The sequence below is a fragment of the Palaemon carinicauda genome, chromosome 32, assembly GCF_036898095.1.
Source record: "Palaemon carinicauda isolate YSFRI2023 chromosome 32, ASM3689809v2, whole genome shotgun sequence".
In the NCBI taxonomy this organism is placed as follows: domain Eukaryota; kingdom Metazoa; phylum Arthropoda; class Malacostraca; order Decapoda; family Palaemonidae; genus Palaemon; species Palaemon carinicauda.
This window is the reverse complement of record NC_090756.1, coordinates 81,918,909-81,939,936: the sequence shown is the minus strand read 5'-3', so window position 1 is coordinate 81,939,936 and position 21,028 is coordinate 81,918,909. Positions and strand designations below refer to the sequence as shown.

The window sequence follows — 21,028 nt, the reverse complement described above, 5'->3', positions numbered from 1 at the left end:
ATATACTACTGTATACCTTATGTATAACTTCTGACAAATGTTGAAAAACAGGGAACAGTAATTGAATGCTGTTGGTAGTCATTAAATGGTAGAGAGTTGGTTGATAGTGAAGACAAGGTTTGCATGGGTATTTTGAGTTTTGCATGTACACTACAGTACATGGGATAGAATTTCAAGGTTTTATGCATGGTAATGTTTGATTGAAGGTCCTTTTAACCATGAATGAAAGTAAAGTAATCATACTTACTGTAGTTTTAGTCCTGTTATTGCTCGGATTTTAGGAAATGGGACTTTCCTGAAAATAACATTTCATTCACAAGCTTTTTGTCCAAAGTATTTTTATATGCACTCATGTACATTGTATATTATTATACATATCCTAAGTCAGTTCGGTATATCAAATATATTTGATAGGCTTATGAAATTCTAAATGCACAATCCATGAAAGGACCTGCCTTAGGGCAGAACATTAAAGCAATAGTACAGTTTTAGTTATCATGCTTATTATACATTGAAATTTTTTATTATTATTATTATTATTATTACTAGCCAAGCTATAACCCTAGTTGAAAAAGCAAGATGCTATAAGCCCAAGGGCTCCAAAAGGGAAAGTGAGGGAAGGAAATAAGGAAATAAATAAATGATGAGAATGAATTAACAATATATCATTCTAAAAACAGTAACAGTGTCAAAACAGATATGTCTTATATAAACTATTAACAACGTCAAAAACAGATATGTTATATATAAACAATAAAGACTCATGTCACCCTGGTCAACATAAAAACATTTGCTCCAACTTTGAACTTTTGAAGTTCTACAGATTCAATTACCCGATTTGGAAGATCATTCCACAACTTGGTAACAGCTGGAATAAAACTTCTAGAATACTGTGTAGTATTGAGCCTCATGATGAATGCCTGGCTATTAGAATTAACTGCTTGCCTAGTATTACAAACAGGATAGAATTGTCCAGAGAAATCTGAATGTAAAGGATGGTCAGAGTTATGAAAATTCTTATGCAACATGCATAATGAACTAATTGAAAGATGGTGCCAGAGATTAATATCTAGATCAGGAATAAGAAATTTAATAGACCGTAAGTTTCTGTCCAACAAATTAAGATGAGAATCAGCAGCTGAACACCAGACAGGAGAACAGTACTAAAAACAAAGTAGAATGAAAGAATTAAAACACTTCTTCAGAATAGACTGATCACCGAAAATCTTGTAAGACTTTCTCAATAAGCCAATTTTTTATGCAATTAAAGAAGACACAGACCTGATGTGTTTCTCAAAAGTAAATTTGCTGTTGAGAATCACACCTAGAATTTTAAAGAAACATTATCAATACTGAGATCCGGATGTTGAGGAGCCACGGTCCTTGACCTGATTACAATCATACTTTGAGTTTTGTTAGGATTCAACTTCATACCCCATAATTTGCACCATGCACTAATTTTAGCTAAATCTCTATTAAGGGATTCACCAACCCCAGATCTACATTCAGGAGATAGAATTGATGCAAACAGAGAAGCATCATCTGCATATGCAACAAGCTTGTTTTCTAGGCCAAACCACATGTCATGTGTATATAGTATGAAAAGTAATGGGCCAAGAACACTACCCTGTGGAACACCGGATATCACATTCCTATACTCACTATGGTGCCCATCAACAAGAACTCTTTGAGATCTTTTACTTAAAAAATCAATAATAATGCTAAGAAACAACCCACCCACTCCCAACTGTTTCAGTTTGAAAACAAGGGCCTCATGGTTAACACGGTCAAAGGCAGCAGTAAAATCAAGGCCAATCATATGAACTTCCTGACTACAATCAAGGGATTTCTGTACAGCTTTGGAGACTGTAAGGAGGGCATCACATGCTCCAAGGCCTTTACAAAAACCAAATTGCAAATTAGGGAGTAGATGATTATCTTCAGCAAACCTATTAAGACGTTTTGCCAGAAGATGTTCAAAAACTTTAGATAATATGGGAGTTATGGAAATTGGGCGGTAATCAGTGGGACTTGAGCTACCACAAACACATTTACATAGAGGAGTAACATTACCAATTCTCCAACAAGTGCTAAAAGCTCCTCTTCTTGCTAACTTGCGCAAAATAACAGATAACTTTGGAGCTAAGAAATCTGCTGTCTTTATAAAAAACAAAGGAAAAATACCATTTGGGTCTACACCTCCCTAACAGGAATGAGGAAGTTCAAGTTTTTCATTACTCTGTTTACTGTCAAAAACATCAGCCAAAAGGGTTGCCTTTTCCCTTTGGACAGTGAGTGACTGAGCCATCTGGTTTAAGTAAAGGAGGAACTGTTGCATCTGCACCAAAGAGTGCAGATTTAAGGGTAGACCACCATTTATGTTCCTGAGTTGTACCTGAAAGGGTTTCTTTTATGGTTAGATTGTACTCCTTTTCAGTTGAGGAATAAACTCTCTGAGCAAAAGCTCGAAGCTGAGTATAGTTGTTCCAGGTAAAATCTGATCTGTTACCCTTCCAAAGGTGATAGGCCTCCTCCTTCTCCAAATAAGCACTTCTACAATCATCATTGAACCATGGTTTGTCCTTCATTCTGTACCTTAGCACACGAGAAGGGATACGCCTATCAATTATGTTGACTAGATTCTCATTCAAAGGGACAACAGGATCTACACTACTATATAATTGTGACCAATTCAAGCACAAAAGATCATGCAAAATCCCATTCCAGTCTGCTTGGGATTCATATAAATTTTACAAGAGTATGATATATCAGGAACAGGCAGCTCAGTCTTCACTACTAATGAAATCAAGGCATGATCAGATGTCCCGACTGGAGAACCAACCTTACTAGCTATAACGCCAGAGGAATCAGTGTATACGAGGTCCAAGCAATTACCAGACCTGTGAGTAGCTTCATTTTTTATTTTCTCACAGCCTGATTCAGAGGCAAAGTCTAAAGCTCTTAAGCCATGGCGATCGGTAGGAGAAATAGAACTTAACCACTCCCTATGGTGAGCATTAAAATCACCAACAAAGACAAAAGAAGCCTTTCTATCATCTTCTTGTATCTTAGCCATAATGGAAAGAAGACAATCGAAGATAGAATCATCCCTGTCTGGATTCTGGTAGATCAAACACAAATAAAAGTTATGTTTTCAGAGCTATTTGCCTTTGGCATTTGATATTTGGCTGATCTGTTGAAAGCAGGGTTGGGCTCAATTCATTTTTATTAATTCAAATCAATTCTGATTCATAAAAAAATTGTAAATTTAGCAAATCAAAGGGAATTCCAAATCATTTTGGAAAATAAATGTTCAATTCAAATTCAATTCTGAAGGGTTTCAATGCCAATTCATTATATGATCGATAGTTCATATGAGGGGTGGAAATACACATATCTGTTACGCATCAAATATCAACATTCACCAGGTGTTTTGTCTTTTAAATAACTATTTAGCATTGCTACAAAAACTTATAATACAACTTTTTAATGAACACAATGCCCACATTTTTAATCATAAAAAAATTGGCTTCTCAAATTTTTGCCTTAGGCTTAGGTTACCCAGTACAGTGTTATAGACTTATCACAGGTACTCCCAACTGTAACAACAGAACAAATAAAACTGATAATTCACGTGTGTATTGTAAAAAAAAAGTTTGTATCTTGCAATTACCAAGATTAAATTTGCTTTATAAACAAAATCTTGGCATCTAAAATTTTAGCCCTAGAGAATGTTACTCAGTGTTACTTCTTATCATTTTCAAATCTATTATTGCCTAAATTACACATTTTGGATGTGAGAAGCTTTTAAGCAACAGAACGCAGCCTTTCCACCAAAGCTGATGTAGCAGGAATGGCTAAGTATTTTACTGCAAGAATATTTAAGATTAGAAACTCATTCTGCTTGGTTTTCCAGTAGCCAAGAGGTTCAGTGTCATCTGAAGTTGACGGAAGTAGAATGAAACCTGGTTTTTTATGGTTTTGTTGTTTGTGTAGAAGACTGGTGTACCTTGGCAAAGAATTTGTTCCGTTTCATTGGATGTGGTAAATGTATTAGATGAAACAGCCACAGTGCATGCTGTATTGTATTTATAACCGAGTAGGTCACGAATGGCTTCATTTCACTGTCATAGCACCAATCCAGCTTGTAATGTGGATCTGAAGCCTCAATGGACTCAAACTATTCATACATGTCATATTCAAGATTGACAAGTCTTTATAGCCTCATTCTATCTCTATAAAGATATATCTATTCATAACATGACATGTTCAAGAATGAGTTGTTTAATTCCTGTTGTTTAGCCTTAATGAGATGGTGTGTAAAGGTCCAGTTAATAACACAAGATTTGATATACAGTACATGTAAGGATGTACCGATCAATTCCTGGGAAATGCAGCATTTAGTATTTTTCGGTATAAATTCCAATCTAATTACAATTATTTTGATATCAAATCCAAATCTATTCCAATTATTTAGAAAGTTTTCTTTTTTCAATTCTAATTCATGCATTTTTAGCATCAATTATCATCCAATTCATAATTGACCCCAACCCTAGTAGAAAGTTCATAATCTCTTTGGGAGAAAAAATATTAGAAAAAGATTACAAACTGTTGGATTTGTATCCCAAAATACAGAGATTTGTTAGTTTCCTGTACAGTATTACCTACTTCAAAATATGATTTCTAAAAATGTATTTGTTCCCACATGAATACAAGCCATTTGCTCTTTGTTTTCAGCGTATCTGGAATCTAGCCATAAACTTCAACGTGAAGTGTCAATGACCCTCTGCTAGTTAGCATGGGGTATCTGCCCCGCTCAAACACTCACCCACTATATTACGTCCCTTTTAATTTTGTCTCGGTAGAGTGAAGACGTGCTCTCTCTCTCCCGTTAACCCTTAATTGTATTCTTACCTGACCGTAAACTAAATCTTTTTCCTTTTTCTCTTGCTGGTGTTTCTGGTTTGTTGAGGATTGCGATGATGCGGGTTTCCCCTGGCATAGCGGGTTGTCCTTACGTGCAGGTTTCTCCCTGCAACGAGTGTAGGTAGTGGCCATCCTCCCAGTGGGAGTGGTACGGTAGACGATGGAAGAAAAAGTCTAAAAGGAAGTCTTTACCATCGTGGTCTTCTTTGAGGTCGAAGAAGTCCTGACTTCTTTCTCCGGTGCTTCATACCCTCCCCACTGGCTCTGCTCATTTGGTCTCCTCTGTCACACGATTGAGCAAGAGTGATGGCCATTTAACTTCCGAACTTCCTTCATGTTTGGAAGACCCCATCGCTTCCCCTAGTGAAGCGGCGGCGCTCGCCACCCGTGGGGATTCTAGCTCTCTTGACACCTTGGGTCATTTGTGGACTTCCTTGGGGCTTTCGGGTTCCACCATTAAGGAACTGCTTTTTGAGATGTTGAAACTTGAGGCATTGCAGGGGTTGGTGATGACCTTCCCCTCCGAACCTCTGAAATGGAGTTCCTTCCAGCAGGTCTCATGCCCCAAGCTGATGCTGCCTCTGCAGCTCCTCTGATGGGAGGAGTTGCAGGCAGGTTCTCCTTGGAATTCCAGTCATGCTTACGATCCCCGTTGGCAGTGTTGCCAACTGTAATGTTCATTGCCTGACCTAAAATCCTCAAAGCAATGATAAAAAGTCAACTTTCCTACCTATCAGTTTAAGAATTCACTAGGTATCAGGAAACAGTACAGTACTTCTCTTATGCTCTAACGACCTCAGAACTTTACCCCAGGTCAAGTTTCCCAGCCAGTTGTGTTACGTACTTCCACCCAAGGTGAATCTCTATAGTAAAGAGTGAATGGTTTGTATTTGTTTAGGACCAAATTACAAATATGAAAGTAATTTGTATTTTTCCTAACTATACAAACCTGAGCTCTTTACTATTTCGTGTCCCGCCATCACCTATCCCCCAAGAAATGCTGCCAACAATCAAAAGTGATCTATACAGTGGGTGAGTGTGTGAGCAGGGTGACTGGTGTACTCCCCGCTAACTAGCAAAGGGATGTTCACACCTCCTGTTAAAGTTTATCGCTAGATTCCAGCTATTCTGAAAACATATATCAAGAATAAAGAGCTCAGGTATGTATAGTTAGGGAAAATACAAATTACTCTCAAATTTGTCATTTATAGTACAGTATTAAATGTTGTAGCAGAGTAATTTTGTATAAGTTAGATCATTATTCCATGATTATCAATTTGTTATTGTGGGACTTCTGATAGATACCATTTTCCTGAAAAAGAATGATATAGATTCGTTAACAAAGTTTGTTGAAATTTGTTTAGTGTTCAGTAAAAAACTGTACAATAGGTAGAAATTGTTTACTGTAAGTAATTTATTCAGAAAAACAAATGAGAGTATTTTTAAAGGTTTAATATTCTCTGTAGCAACAGGCATTTTCCTGTACTTCAATGAGAGTTGCCTATATATCATTAACTTTGTACATATATTATTGGAAAAATGAAAATGGTGTTTTCTGACACTATTGACTGTGTATAATCATGTTAATATTATCAGAGCTTATGCTTTCTTAGTAAATTAAATAGCTGTACATTATAATTGTTAACTTTTGGTGCAAAACTCTTTAGAATATTTCTTTTGCCCCATTTGTCAGTATTCTTGTACCAATCCTTTTGTGGCTTACAGTGCCTTCTCTCAGAAATGTTAGTGCCCACATTCCACAGGCCAAGGGTGCCTGATGACTATTACCTCACAAGACAATAGGTGATATTATCATACTTCAAGATCTGTCGTAAATACTTAGTTATATTTCATGTATTCATTCTTTGGATTGTTAAGAGCACCAACTTGGATTTAAAAGGTTAGAGTCTTTAACACTGAGTATTTATCGAATGGTGATGTTCAGCAGCCTTGTAAATAATCATTATTGATAAGTTTCAGACTTCATTGTAAGTGAATGAATTATAGCACAATATTTTTTTAAAAATATATTTCGCATTATGAATATTTTTCTTTGCTTGTTGTCTTCCAATAGGTTTTCCGGTTGGGTATTAAGTTTTCTCTCCCCAATATATTTCTATGGCATAAACTTATCTTGAATCTATGGCATTTTTCTTGCTGTATGTTGAGGAAGTAATAAAAGCAGTGTTGAGAACCAGCAACTCTGTATCCTCAGTTAAACCATTCACGTTGCTCTGAGGCTTTGTGAGGCTGATCTCTCAGCAAGAGCTATGCTGCATATGACCATTTCTCTCATATACCTAATTGATAGATCTTCAAAGGGAACATTTTGCCAAAGATTATAATTTTTCTTTTAGATATCTGCTCATTTAATAACTTATTCTTTTTTTTGTGTTTTGTTGTGCCATTATGATAGTAAAAATATTCTGCTGGCTTTATTTATCGTCAAGTGAACTTTGTCAGGGTTTTGGAAAAGCAATAACCAGCTAATTTGCATCTTTGATGTGAATCTTTCTATGGCTAAAAGACAAAAGAAATCACTTGGCATTTCTATCCATATCATAGTGTTATTGCAATAACCTAAGATTGTTTTGGGAAGCAGAAATGTGGAATCTAGTAAAATATTTGATGGCATAATTTTTCCATCTTTTAAGATGTTAAAGGAAAAAGCTACATCTCTGTCACTGAAGTTTTTTCCCATATGTTTTTCAGTGAAAACTTTCAAGCCAACTTTTCATTCTAGGGCAAGTAATTAGATGCCACTTGAATTTTAAAATAATATTGAAAGCAAATGAGCATGACAATATTCTACGCCATGAGGGACAGACTTCTAGATAAAACTAATTTTTTAATGTCATGATCCTTCCACATTTTTAAGACGAGTTATGATTGAACTTTGGTAAATTTCATCAAATATTTTATTAATCCAGGTGGAGATGGAGCAGTCACTTTAAAAAATCTAGGTGTTTTATATTTCTTATATTATATACCAATGATCAAAATTAATATTTCTCAATTACTGATGTAAATCCTTTCTTTTGGTATGGTGGTTTTACTGGTGTGATAGCATTGAAGGTTGTAATCCTGTAAGTGCTCTTTTAAATGCTTCTAATCACTAAGTGCTCTTAGAGAATGTCTTAGCTTAGCCCTTATTGACAAGGCAGAATCAAGCACATAAATTATCTTATACATAAGTAAACGCTTTAGCAAAGTATTATCAGACTAAATTTGTGCTATAAAGAGCAAATACATGAACATTCCTTATCGTAGCTCAAAGTACATTAAATGTCTTCTTTATCTTCTAAGTTGAACATTTATTGTAAAATATTGATTATATATGCGTCATTGTTTGCAAGATGTTTTAAGCTTTTGGGGATTAGGAATAGATATCAGACTATTTTCTTGTTATGGTAGACTTCAATATGCAGTGCAATATTGTATCACAATGTTTTGAGATTTCTTTTCATTCATTAAATAAAGCAGCAAAATCTGTTTTTAGCTACTTTGTTGCATTGAATATTCCTTATACTTAAATTGTATTTACTTATAGAAGTAAAGAATCTGTGAACATGAATATATTAATGAATAGAAATTGTAGTACTGTACATTAGTTCTAATTATGTAGTTCCATTAATGTTAGAATTTAGTCTTGCCATAGAATATTAAAGGCAGATTCTTAGCAATGGCAAGGTATTATGACTGCCCTAGTACTGTATTTAGTAGCAAAGTGGGTCACATTGTAATGTCATATAATGATGACAAAAGATGCTTAGTGTATTTTCACTTGACTGGGAGAACATAAATGGTGCTTATAAAGTAGCAAATATAGCTTTATTGAATTTACGTGGTTTATTTCATCAGAATCTCTATACCTGAAGGTATGTATAAAATGGGAATATTTAACTGCGTACTCTACTGATAAATGCAAAGCCTATGAATCAGAGTTGGCGGTATGTATATGTTTTAGTTGTCACAAAATTATTCATATATTTGAATCTGTTGTTGACAAGTTGCTATTGCTGCTGTTATTATTGTTGGTACAGCTTCCAGGGAAAAAGCATTTTGTATCTGGAGTATAAGATTTTGAAAAATATGTAATAAATTTAGAAATTAAAGATCGAGATCTCAGTTTCTCGGCACCGGACGTGGATTGTCATTCCCTGACAAAAGATTCAGAGCCATGGCTCGCTCTTCTGTCAGCCACCCTTAGAATTGACAACCCCTTGAGTCTCCTTTTATTGTCAGGATTCCAGAGAACTTTAAATCAGTCGATCCCTTTGTGGTCAAAATTTATCACCATGATTATGAGTACTATATTGGTTTTCCCAATGATTGACAAATCATGGCATTTATTTTTTAATCATAAAGTTACTGTACCTAATATGAGACTAGTGAGGCTGTATTAACTGATATAAGGCAATTTGGGGGAGGGGGAACCCAGAAATCCTGATTGGCGAGTTAACCCCCATTAACGAGCGGTCTTCACAGTGTGCTCCAATTGTCATTTAAGGATAGCTGAGAATTTTGAGATGTTTGTTCTGTTGTAGAATAGTTAGTTACTATTATTTTCTTAGTACTTTTATTTCATCTACCATCAAAGTAGAAATCTTACTCTTGTTCTCTTTATACTTGTACAGTATATGAGTCTTTTATAAGGTACCAGTATTGAAAATTAGCAATTCATTGACAGGTTATTAGAATTTCATTGTGTATTTCTTTTTCTTAATTTAAAGCAATATCTTTTGGAGGGTTTTTAACAAATTAATCTGTTATCGTTCATTTTTAGTTAACTATTTTTTGTTACGTTATCTTCCTTTAATATATTTTATATTCTTTGTAAAAAAAATCAAATAAATAACCTCATTAATCATATGTCTTAATGTCATGGTCCACAATGTCCTTTGAAATTCCTTTTTTTTACCAGTTAGAGAGACAGAAGGTGTTATTCTTTTTTACTTATACCCTTTTAAAGGTATGTATAATTTTTATTAACGAAGAACCTCCATTTTTGTTATCTTATAGTGCTTTCATCACCTCCGAGTTCAAGCCCTGGAGGTTTTCTTCAGGATTGTTGTCCAGTGCTTTTTACTAATTTATTCTCCCACAAATATTATTTTCTCTCTAGTGTAATAGAATTAAGGGACCTTTTCATTTATTAGTTACTGTTAGCTCCCGCATTACGTGAGTTTATTCTTCACGATTTCGCTTGATTGCTACACAGAGAACAGTACAACCTATTAAATAAAAGATCAAGTAATCGCAAGAACGCTGCTATCTCACTCTGACTCGTCACCAGAGTCTCCATTTCCGCGCCTTTCTCCCTAGATCTAACGCACTTCAGGAGAATTTAGCGTGTTTTACTATCTGCCATGGTTTCACTATTTTATGCCATCACGAAATATAGTGCTTTTCCCTCAGATAGTTCATGATATTATAGATTGGTCGCCATCCAGAGTCTTTCTTCCTGAGTTGACTTATTAAAACAATTTCATCTTTATTATTGTTATATCTTAAGAAATTATTAAGTACGTTTTGGAAGTTCATCTAGCGTGTATTCAACAGTCAGCCTTGGATCGTCTCTCCACGCGTGTGTATCTCCCGCTTCATTCATTTTTTAACAGAATCATGTTTTCATGTAAAAAAGTGATTTACATGTATACAGTAGTGCATACTGTACTCCTGGATATTGCTTATATTTACAGGGTAATATACTGTAGATGTGTGATTTCCTACATTACTGCGCAAGAGACGATCTCGACACATTAAAAGTTGCATCATGCTTCAAGACTAGGTAGAACTTGTATGAAAATGGTTAATGGTCGTATAAAATATGCACACTTAGTTAATCTTATATTGTATACATATTGTACAGTACAGAATTCCAGTAATATATAGTATTGTTTATGGTAAATGTAGGCTACGTGTATGGTGAGTCAAGACGTCCAAACGAAAATAGAGAACACTTACAGTACAGTCAAGCTTTCTTGTAGTGATGGTACTATATAATGGATTTTGAGCAAGCAAAAAATCTATTTTTGGGTGAGATAGCCATGTCGTCCTGATAGAAGTTCCTTTAAGTAGCTTCCTAGGGTATATTTGACTACAGTGATATTCCCAGAGAATTTAACTTCAGGTCTCCAGAATACTAACTCCTGGCGCGAATATTCTTAAAGTTTCCTTTTAGGATATTGCATAATATCAGGGGACGTATTCTTGACATGCCACATAGCAATCTGCACCCCGCATAGCGTTTACACTTCGAGGGGGAAAAGTGTCAAATAAAAGAGGAGCTGTTATAAAGTTCTCCTTTCTCTGTTACTGTTTGAGTACTCAGATGGCGCCATAATCGTCCGCCATCTTTATTCCTTGTAGCGTGGGTACTTATAGATACAGTATTATCGGGAGGGATCCTGCCAAGGCCTTTCATAGAAAGGAGGGTGGGTCCATCAGGACGACATGACTATCTCACCCAAAAATAGATTTTTCGCTTCGCTCAAATTCCGTTTGGCTCAGGCCATGTCGTCCTGATGGAAGTTTACCAGAGCATTAATGTATCCGTGGATTTCCCAGTTGTGCCTTAAACCTCAAGACAATATTTCCTTGGTCATTTAGACCTAAGAGACCTATGACATTACCGTTATATGTCATTTCTTCTAATCATATACTATGTTAGTGCTTCCTGCCCCCTACAGGGAAGAGTCGAACTAGACTCGGGAAAAAGTCTCGAAGTTGCATATTTCATATGACCCACCTAACATTCAGAAGGACATACTGGTCTCACTGTATGCCTTTAGCCAAAGTTTGTATTTGTAATATGAACACAGGTTCATGTCAGCCACCATAGCATCTGAGGTATAGCAGTCCAGTTGTATACCGCAACAGACAAGTTTGTATCTTGTATTGAAACAAGTTACTTCCAGCTAGAAAGGTTTGTATACATACAGTATAGGAACAAAGTTACTAACCTTTGCTCGATATAATTATGCTGAATAAAAAGGAATGAAATGAATGCTCACACATAACTTTATTAAAATGTTTAGGGCGAAATAAGACGCACAAAACAATTAATCATTTATTGTCAGACAATAAATAAAAATTCAGCATACATTTATAATAACAAAAATGCAAGTGAAATAGAATTTATTAACATAGATAAAACAGAATAAATCAGAAATGCTTGTTTTACCTGAAAACAAAATCTTTGCCACTCACATGAAAATTTTAGTAAATTTTAATAAATTTTCTAATGTCTTTCTGAGAAGTCTGTCTATTTACACTTGTGTAAAAAACACATGGCACTTAGTGTTCAGTCTATGTTTCACACCTTTGTACACTGGAACAGTCCATAATGTCACCTTGATGACATTTCACTTACCATGTTGTACTATAAAGTGCCAATATGTACACCCTTTAGAATTACAGTCCCACATAATTCACTGTTTCTCGCAGCACTAAGCGACAGGTTTTAGTACACTACCTGCCGCTACCACGAATCGTTTTAATTCTTGCACTTGCTTCGCGTAGTGTTTGAAAAACACTCTGGATGACTTCCATCCAGTAAACGAGCGAAGGCTCTCGAAATCCATAAGCTGGAAAAAATTTAATGAAGAAGCAATTTTCCTAGGATCATGACCTGCGGGTGTAATGTCAGGATCAGCTCTGCGAATGAAGTAGGTGGTCTTCGTCCTTAGTTGCTTCAGGGATAAGTTTGAGCCCGATGTTTCTCCTTTAAAGAGCTGTCTTTCCCTAAAGTCTGAAGTTCTGCGAAGATAGACCTTTAGACTCTCCACTGGACACAGCGAGACATCTTCCTTCAGAGGGCAGATTCTCCAGGGACCCCACCTCTTAGTGGGTAGTTCATTCTTGGCGAGAAACGTTGGGTCGGGAAAGAGATTTAGCTCTCCCGTTTCAGCAAACTGGATATGGCCTTCTTCCCTAGACAAGGCCACTATCTCACTAACTCTAGCTCCTGAGGCTAGAGCAAACAAGAATATAACTTTTTGAGTCAAAGAGCAAGTATCGTTGTCCAAACTTGAAACAAAATGTAGTACCTTATCCAAAGACCATATGGGCCTTGGAGGTGCTGCAGGCCTGAGCCTGGCACAGGCCTTAGGGATTTTGTTAAAAATCTCATTAGATAAGTGTACTTTGAAAGCAGAAAGCAAAGGTCTAGTCAAGGCAGATTTACACGTAGTTATCGTGTTGGCTGTTAAACCTTGTTCATGAAGGTGAATAAAGAAAGACAAGCAGAAATCCATCGAGATTTCCTTTGGATTTCTTGCCTTGACAAAGGCCACCCACTTCTTCCAAGATGACTCGTATTGTCTTTCGGTAGATTTTGACTTATATTCCTCTAAGGAGTCTGTACTTTCTTTCGAGATCCCAAACCTTTTCTTTAATGCTAGGGAGAGAAAATCATGAGATGAAGGTCTTGGGTTTTCTGTAATGAAGGGAAGACAGTCGACTTCTGTACTTGTTGAGACAGAACTGGGTCCGTCAGAGGAATCGGCCTCGGCTGTAATTCCAAAATTAAGGGGAACCAGTTGCTCCGGGGCCACTTGGGAGCTTCTAGTGCTGCTGTTCCCTGAAAAGATCTCGGCTTGTTGAGGACCTTCATCAGCAGGTTGGGTGGAGGGAACAGGTAAACCCTGGTCCATTTGTTCTAGTCGAGGGGAGTCCACTGCTTCCGCTAGAGGGTCCTCGTACGGGGCCACGTATCGAGGAAGTTTCTTGTTGTCGCTCGTTGCGAAAAGGTCATTCTGCAGTTCCGGGACTTGATGTAAGATGAAGGAGAATGATCTTGCATCTAGGGACCATTCTAAGCCTAAAATACGGCAGTGCAATGTTAAGTAGGTAAGGACATGGCTGAGTTTAGGTTAGGCAGGCAGGCAGGTGTCCTTGTGTAGAGGTTTTGCAGAACGACGGACACAGTGTCTCTATCAGAGTTATCTTGGATAAAGCGTCCGCTGTCACATTGCGGAACCCCTGAAGGTGAACTGCTGACAAGTGCCATCTCTACTTTTCCGCTAAACGGAAGATGGCCAACATCACTTGGTTAAGTTGAGGCGATCTCGAGCCTTGACGATTCAGACATCTCATTACCACCTCGCTGTCCAAAGTCAGTCTTATGTGGACTGAAGGACGAGGGGATAATTTCTTCAGTGTGAGGAAGACTCCCATGGCCTCCAAGATGTTGATATGGAAGGTCTTGAATAGAGGGGACCAAGTTCCTTGAACTCTGCGTTGATGAGAGTGACCTCCCCATCCTTCCAATGATGCATCCGTGTGGATGACAACTGAGGGTGGAGGCGGTTGTAGAGGTGTTGACCTCTTGATGTTTATGGCCTCCGACCATGCTTGAGAAGTGATCGTAGCCAAATCGGTATTGGTCTTCTTAGATCTCTTCGAGTGTTTGATGCATATCTTCTCTAGACTCCTGATGCATCTTTTAGCTGCGCTCTTAGCCCTGGGTCTGTCACTGATGCAAACTGAAGGCTCAGGCTTTGCTAGCCAGCAGTTTGAAGGACAAGGGCTTTACTAATTTGAAGGTGCCGGCCCTGAGCAAGAAACATCTCCTGTTGGCGTCTTGAAATCCTGTTGGATTTTAGAAGTCTATTGACAGATCCCGCTATCTCTCTCCTCTTCTTTAATGGAATGGAGAGACGATGAGACTGCAAGTCCCAATGTATGCCTAGCCATTGGAATTTCTGAGCTGGAGATAGTCGAGACATTTTTGGTGTTGATCTTTAATCCTAGATGTTCCAGGAACTGGATCACTTTCTTGGATGTTTGCATGCATTTCGACTCGGATGCTGCCCACACCAGCCAATCGTCCAGATAGGATACCACTTGGACTCCTTGTAGGCGTAGTTGTTGAACGACTGCTTCTGCATGCTTCGTGAAGATCCTTGGGGCTATGTTTAGTCCGAAGGGCATGGCTCTGAAAGCGTACTTTCTTTTTTGTAGCCTGAATCCTAGGTAGGAAGAGAGTTGGCGATTGATAGGAATGTGCCAATAGGCATCTGCCATGTCTATGGAGACTGTGTATGCCCTTTTGGGCAACAAGGCCCTTATGTGTTGAAGGGTCAGCATCTTGAACTTGTCGTTCTCGATAAACTTGTTGAGTGGCGACAAATCCAGAATGACTCTGAGTTTGTCTGAGTCCTTCTTGTGAATACAAAACAGTCTTCCTTGGAATTTGAGGGACCTTGCCCTCTTTATCACCCGTATGCTCAAGAGCTCTCGGGTATATTTTTTCCAGAACAGGGGTGGAGTGTTGGAAGAACTGAGGAAATGATGGTGGAGCTATCCTCCAGCTCCAACCTAGTTCGTTCTCGATTAGGCTGTGGGCACAGGGATCGAAGGTCCAACGATCCCGGAAGAGTCGGAGTCTTCCTCCTACCGGAAGCATCTCATTGCTTCTGGTTTCCGGAGGGCTTGCCTCCTCTACCGTGTACTCCCCTACCCCCTCTTCCTCTCGAGGGACGTCTAGAGGAATCTCTACCTGACCCTCTACCTTTAGGGCGAAAGGTGGTGGTCTGCCTCTCATAGGCGGGAGTAAAGGCTGGTGACTAGTCACCACTGGCTGGAGTACCATCTGCTTGGTGGGTTGGGGCTGTGGCACCGTGGTCACAGGAAGTTGTTGTTGTCTAGCAGGGCGAGATGGCACTCTTGGCCTCTTTGTCTTCCTCTTCGGTTGGGGACCCTCATGTGGAGAAGACTTCCTCTTAACCGACATGCCCCATTTCTGGAGAAGATTTCTATTCTCCGTGGCAGCATTGTCGACTATTTCTTTTACCAAATCGTTGGGGAATAGGTCTTACCCCCAGATATTGGAAGATATCAACTTCCTGGGCTCGTGTTTGACCGCAGCCGAGGCAAACACGAACTCTCTACAAGCCCTTCTTTCCCTAACATAGCTGTAGAAGTCTTTAGTTAGGGTTGCCAAATGTGTTTTGGTCATGACCATGAACATATCCGGGAATCTCTGTTCACTAGCCATTGCCTCCATGGACACCTGGAGGGACAGAGAGGCAGCAAGCCTCTCCTTTGTATCTTATTCCCTGCGCAGGAGAAACTCAGACAACTTAGGAAGGTTTTTGCTGAACTGACGTCCAGCGATATCAACCTCCAACTTCCCGACTGAGAAGGTAAGTTGAATATCCTTCCAGTCTTTGTTATCTGTTGGCAAGGCTAGGGAAAGGGTCCTACACTCCTCCAGTGTAGGGCAAGGTTTCCCAGCTTCCACTGCCTTAATCACCGCCTTAAACGATTTTTCCACAAAGGGGAGAGCCATGGTTGCTGGAGCAAGAAAAGAGGGATGTTTCTTGCTCAGGGCCGGAACCTTCGAATTAGTGAAGCCCTTGTCCTTCAAACTGCTGGATAGCAAAGCCTGAGCCTTCGTATGGTCAAGCACTATGACCTTCTTAGGCTCTGTCTCCTCCTTGGATACAGGTTCCGCCCTTAGACGAACGAAGCAGTCTGGATAGGACTCAAAGCTGGGCCAGAACTCAATGTCCTTGATAAAGATAGCTCCCAGCTTCTCTGAAATAAATATCTTACTGTTTGTAATCGGCATGTACTCGGCATGTCTCCATGGGTTTACCTTGGAACACTAGGGAAGATCTTTTACGTTGAGTCTCCGTTGAGACCCACGGGTCGCTGTTATCTGAAGAATCTCCTTCCTGAATGCAGCTTCCTTTTATTTGCTCTTCTTCTCGAACATTTCCATCATAGCTTTGATGGCAGACAGGGTGTCGTCCGACCTCTCAGGTTGAGGAGCGGAGGACGTAGAGGGCACGGTTTCTGGGGCAGGAACCGACAAAACAGAGACTGTTTCGACTTCATCCTCTTCCGTCTCTGGAGCCAACGTTGACTCCTCATCTTGACCTTCCGCCAAAAGGTCTATTTCTGTGTCCTCTGACACCTCTGACATCCTCTCATCATCTAGATGGATATCCTTCATCGCATCCGAGACATCTGTGTTGACGGCTATCTGGATGCAAGGGATCTCAGGGTGAGACTAAGGAATAACAGCATCTGTAGATGCTTTGGAGAATAGAAGGGCTCTCATACGCTCATTAGGGAGGTAAGGCCCTCGGCATTCTTTTGGAAGCCACGAACCTATTTGCGCAGCTTGTCCCGAGCTGTATCTCTTGACTCCGTTGTCTTGGGATTTTCAAAAGCCTCATACACCAGGTCTTTACATACTGTACATACCTGTGGGTCCCAGTATTTGAGAGGTCCCTTGGTGATGGAGCAGTGTCCTACACCCCAGATGGCCACAGAAAGTTCCTGCTACGTACGTTGCAGAAGATGCTGTCGCACTTCACATGGTCCTCCTGTAAAGAGAGGAAAATTAAATGAGTATAACGTAGTCTATCTCACTAGATAAACTAATAAATATTATAAAAATATTTTCCATTTTATTTTATTGCATATAGCTTAGGATAGGTAAGCTAGAAATGAAATAGGAAAGACACATACATGTGTTTCCCACCCAGCCAATTTCTGTGACCTCCCTCAATATTATTTCTAGGGTTGTCCTCCTTAGGAGGCCTGATGAAAGAGTCTAGTCTATAAGGATAGAGTAGTCTAAACAACCTCTTCCTAAAGGATTAATAATGAGGGTCAAAATAACTGATCATTTCAGTATAAAGAAAGGGAATTCCTTTCCCAATCTTATAAGGTCTCAACAGTAGACTGCGCTTGGACACACAGAGTATGTTGGAAAATTTAACTACTGTATACTTTTATACCATAGTTTTCTGTCTGCAGTATACTCTATACTACAGATTTACTGGCTACTGTATTTACATATACCATAGTTGCTGTCGGCATGCAGCTGGCAAGGCTAGTACCTAAGGCACAATTCAACTGGCACAATATTGATAACTTTTATGGCCGGCGGCTTGCCGGACACCGGCGGGTCACCAGCTGTCAGCACACTATCCCAGCCAGCGTTCAATGTGACAGGGTAGTGGCCGGAATACCAGACTTGGCCGGCTCTCGCCGGCAGAGTCAGATATGACAGTAAATTAACGGCTGTCAGACCTCAAGTCTAGCCTGCATCTTGCCGGTAAGGTTAATGGCCGGCAGTCGCCAGTTAGGTTAGTAGCTGCCGGCACTAGCCAATAGAGAGAGAGAAAGCAAGGAGTGAAGGGTGATGTAAGAGCACTGTATCACTTCCTTCCTCCGGAATGAGGGTTCTAATGGAAGGGGAGAATATAGGATAATCAAGCTTCCACTCATCCACCTCTGTGCCGGTATCTGCCGGTCGTAGGATGTGTATGGCAGCTCAAGGAAGGAATGAAGAACACTCTCAAGCAAATGGGTCTCCTGTTGGCAGCTAGACCTGCTGATACAGCTATCCCGGAGCTCCATGTCCGATAGTGAAGCTATACGACTAGGCCATACAGGCAGAAGCCCAAGCCGGCCCTACAGCCTGCCGGAAATCGGCGAGATTGTAGGACAATGGCCTAAGGGATGTGATGGCTAGGCCATCACTAAAGGACAGAATGGGAATGGGAAAGGGTCCTGAATAAGGTGTGAGAGGAGCCGGTGGCATGTCGGCCCTACCACACCTAGAGGAAGCTCTGTTTCACTATCAGGGCCATCCTAGGCAGATGGAGAATATATTCCCCATCCTAGGGTCTGCCAATACAGTAAGGAGGGCCGGCAATCATCTAGCCGCCACCCTTAATCATAGAGAAACGGAGTCCCAATACTGGCGCTATCTTAGGCGGAAAAATAATCACTATTCTTCAGCCTAGGGTCTGCGAGCACAGGGCTAGTCGACTAAACCACAGGGAGAAGGGGATCACATGACCCCTTCAAGTGCAGTCTAGGGAGGCAAGGCATCCTATACCAACCAACAAGATCCGACAGGGGAGTACATTCACCCTATCGATCAGTTGTCGGTACACGACAATTATTCTGAGGTTCTGACCCAAACCCAAAGCTCACCATCAGTAGCTAGGTGAAGGGGCAGAAAAACCCTAGCCTAACCTTGCCAGAATGACAATCCAAGGCAAGACCAACTAGGATTGTAGCCATAGGCTACAATCAGAGGGAAGGAGGGATTACCCTATATATGAGGGTAACCGGGGAGATTGTATGAAAGTATACTAAAGCCACTAGGCTACTAGCCTAGCGACAGTGAGATCGACTACCTAACTCATCGAAGCTCTCTCGTACTATCTTAGAAGGGGAAATTTTATATGCAATCCATATATCTTACATGTATAAATTGCCTTTGTTCCAACACAGAATACTTACCTCTAACTACTTTCTTAGGCGTATCTGGGATCTCCTCCCTATCAGACTAAGAATTTTGCGTAGTTCCCCCTATCTCCGTTTCCCTTGTTGGGTCACCCCCGTGGTGGATGGATACTCGCCCTGAGGCGACCCTGGGTCAGCTCACGAAAGTGTGCTGCTAGGTCTGACTCTTCAGTAAGCATCTGGTCGCGGCGTAGATAACATCTCGCCGCTCTCTCACATCCCGGAAGACCCGCCTTTGTGTTACCATGTGTTTCCTTTGTGCTTCCCCATCCCCTTGTGCCTTACCATTCACGTTCTTTCACTGTGTTACTGGTGTTGTTTGGTGTTTCAGTGCTTTCCTTATGGAATCCCAGCGGCGCTGTCCCGAGCCTTAGACTGGTAAGCCTTTGACGTCTCCTTCAGCTCCGTCGGAGAGAGGTTCTCCTTCCCCTTCCCTTCCCCAGAGTAGGGGACGAAGTAAATTTGTTGAGGAGAAAGGGCCCATTGCCGTTACCCATGAGTCTGATGTTGTTGATTTAGGGTGTATTGTGCCTACGCAGACGTGTGAGGGGTCCCGGTGTGTGGGGGAAGTCAGGAACGGCTCCTTCCCCTCCATCATGGCAGTGTCTTACAGGTTCAGCGGCGCCCGGGTGTGTTATGGACAAGGAAAGGCAGGCCACAAGATCTTCAGACCATTGTATGGACGGCACTGAGGACGACCTTCAGATCACCCATGCGTCAGGAGGAGGAATTCTCGGGCTGGTTAGCTTCTCGTAAAGTTCTACGCCTGCCCCCGCGCCTTCATCTACACTCCCGTCGGACTTCATGCAGCCCGTCACGCCGGTTGCACAACTACAAGACCCTACATTGTTGACAGAAGATTCAGAAGATTCAGTGAGCTCCTCTTTCTCTTCTCCCTCCTCAGATACATCTTCATCCTACGACTCGTCTTCGTCGGAAGCCTCAGACGCCCGAGAGACGAGAAGGAAGTGGAAGAGGTCTAAAAGGAGGAAGTCCAGCTCTTACGTAGGGCCTTCCAGGAGGAAGGCAAAGGTCTCGAGGAAGATGAGCAAGAAGAGGAATTCCTCCAAGAGGAAATGGGCTAAAGTGGCTTTATCTCCCTAGTGGGTCGAACATGGCTCTTACTGCTCCAGTGCCTGCCTCGGTGGCCACTGGAGCCGCCCCCGCGCCCTTGCCCAGTGTCTCTTCAGCTCTGTTCGCTCGTTGGATGTAGCCGTTGATACATATAAACTTTACCTTGCCGTTGCCCGGCAAGTCACCGACTCCATCCGTCCAGCGGAGGTGGCCGCTGGCTCGACCCGGCAGCATGGCATCCATACCCGGTACCACGACAGCCCCATTCAAGATTCGAGGTCAACCGCTGGTATACCAGGGTACTCATACCCCATGGATTTCCCCGGGAGGGGGTAGACCCATGACAGCTACCTCCGTCCCGGGGGCTCCATCCGTGATGGAGCTAGCCGCTCCATTGTCCCAGCTAGTCCCATCCAAGCATCGGAGGCAGCTGCTGACATATCAGGGTACTTACACCCCACAGATTTCCCCGGGAGTGGGTAGACACATGATGGCTACCTCCGTCCCGGTGGCTCCATCCGTGATGGAGCCATCCGCTCCATTGTCCCAGCTTAGCCCCATCCAAGCATCGGAGGCAGCCGCTAACATATCAGGGTACTTACACCCCACGGATTTCCCCGAGAGGGGGTAGACCCATGACGGCTACCTCCGTCCCGGTGGCTCCGTCCGTGATGGAGCCAGCCGCTCCATTGTCCCGGCTAGCCCCATCCAAGCATCGGAGGCAGCCGCTGACATATCAGGGTACGTA

General features: G+C 41.0%; 1 protein-coding gene across 1 annotated transcript in view; it reads left to right on the top strand.

Moving 5' to 3' along the window:
• The window catches only part of LOC137625415 (leishmanolysin-like peptidase), a 362,803-nt gene that overhangs the window by 184,307 nt on the left and 157,468 nt on the right, over positions 1 to 21,028 (top strand). The gene's annotated exons all lie outside the window — the stretch shown is intronic.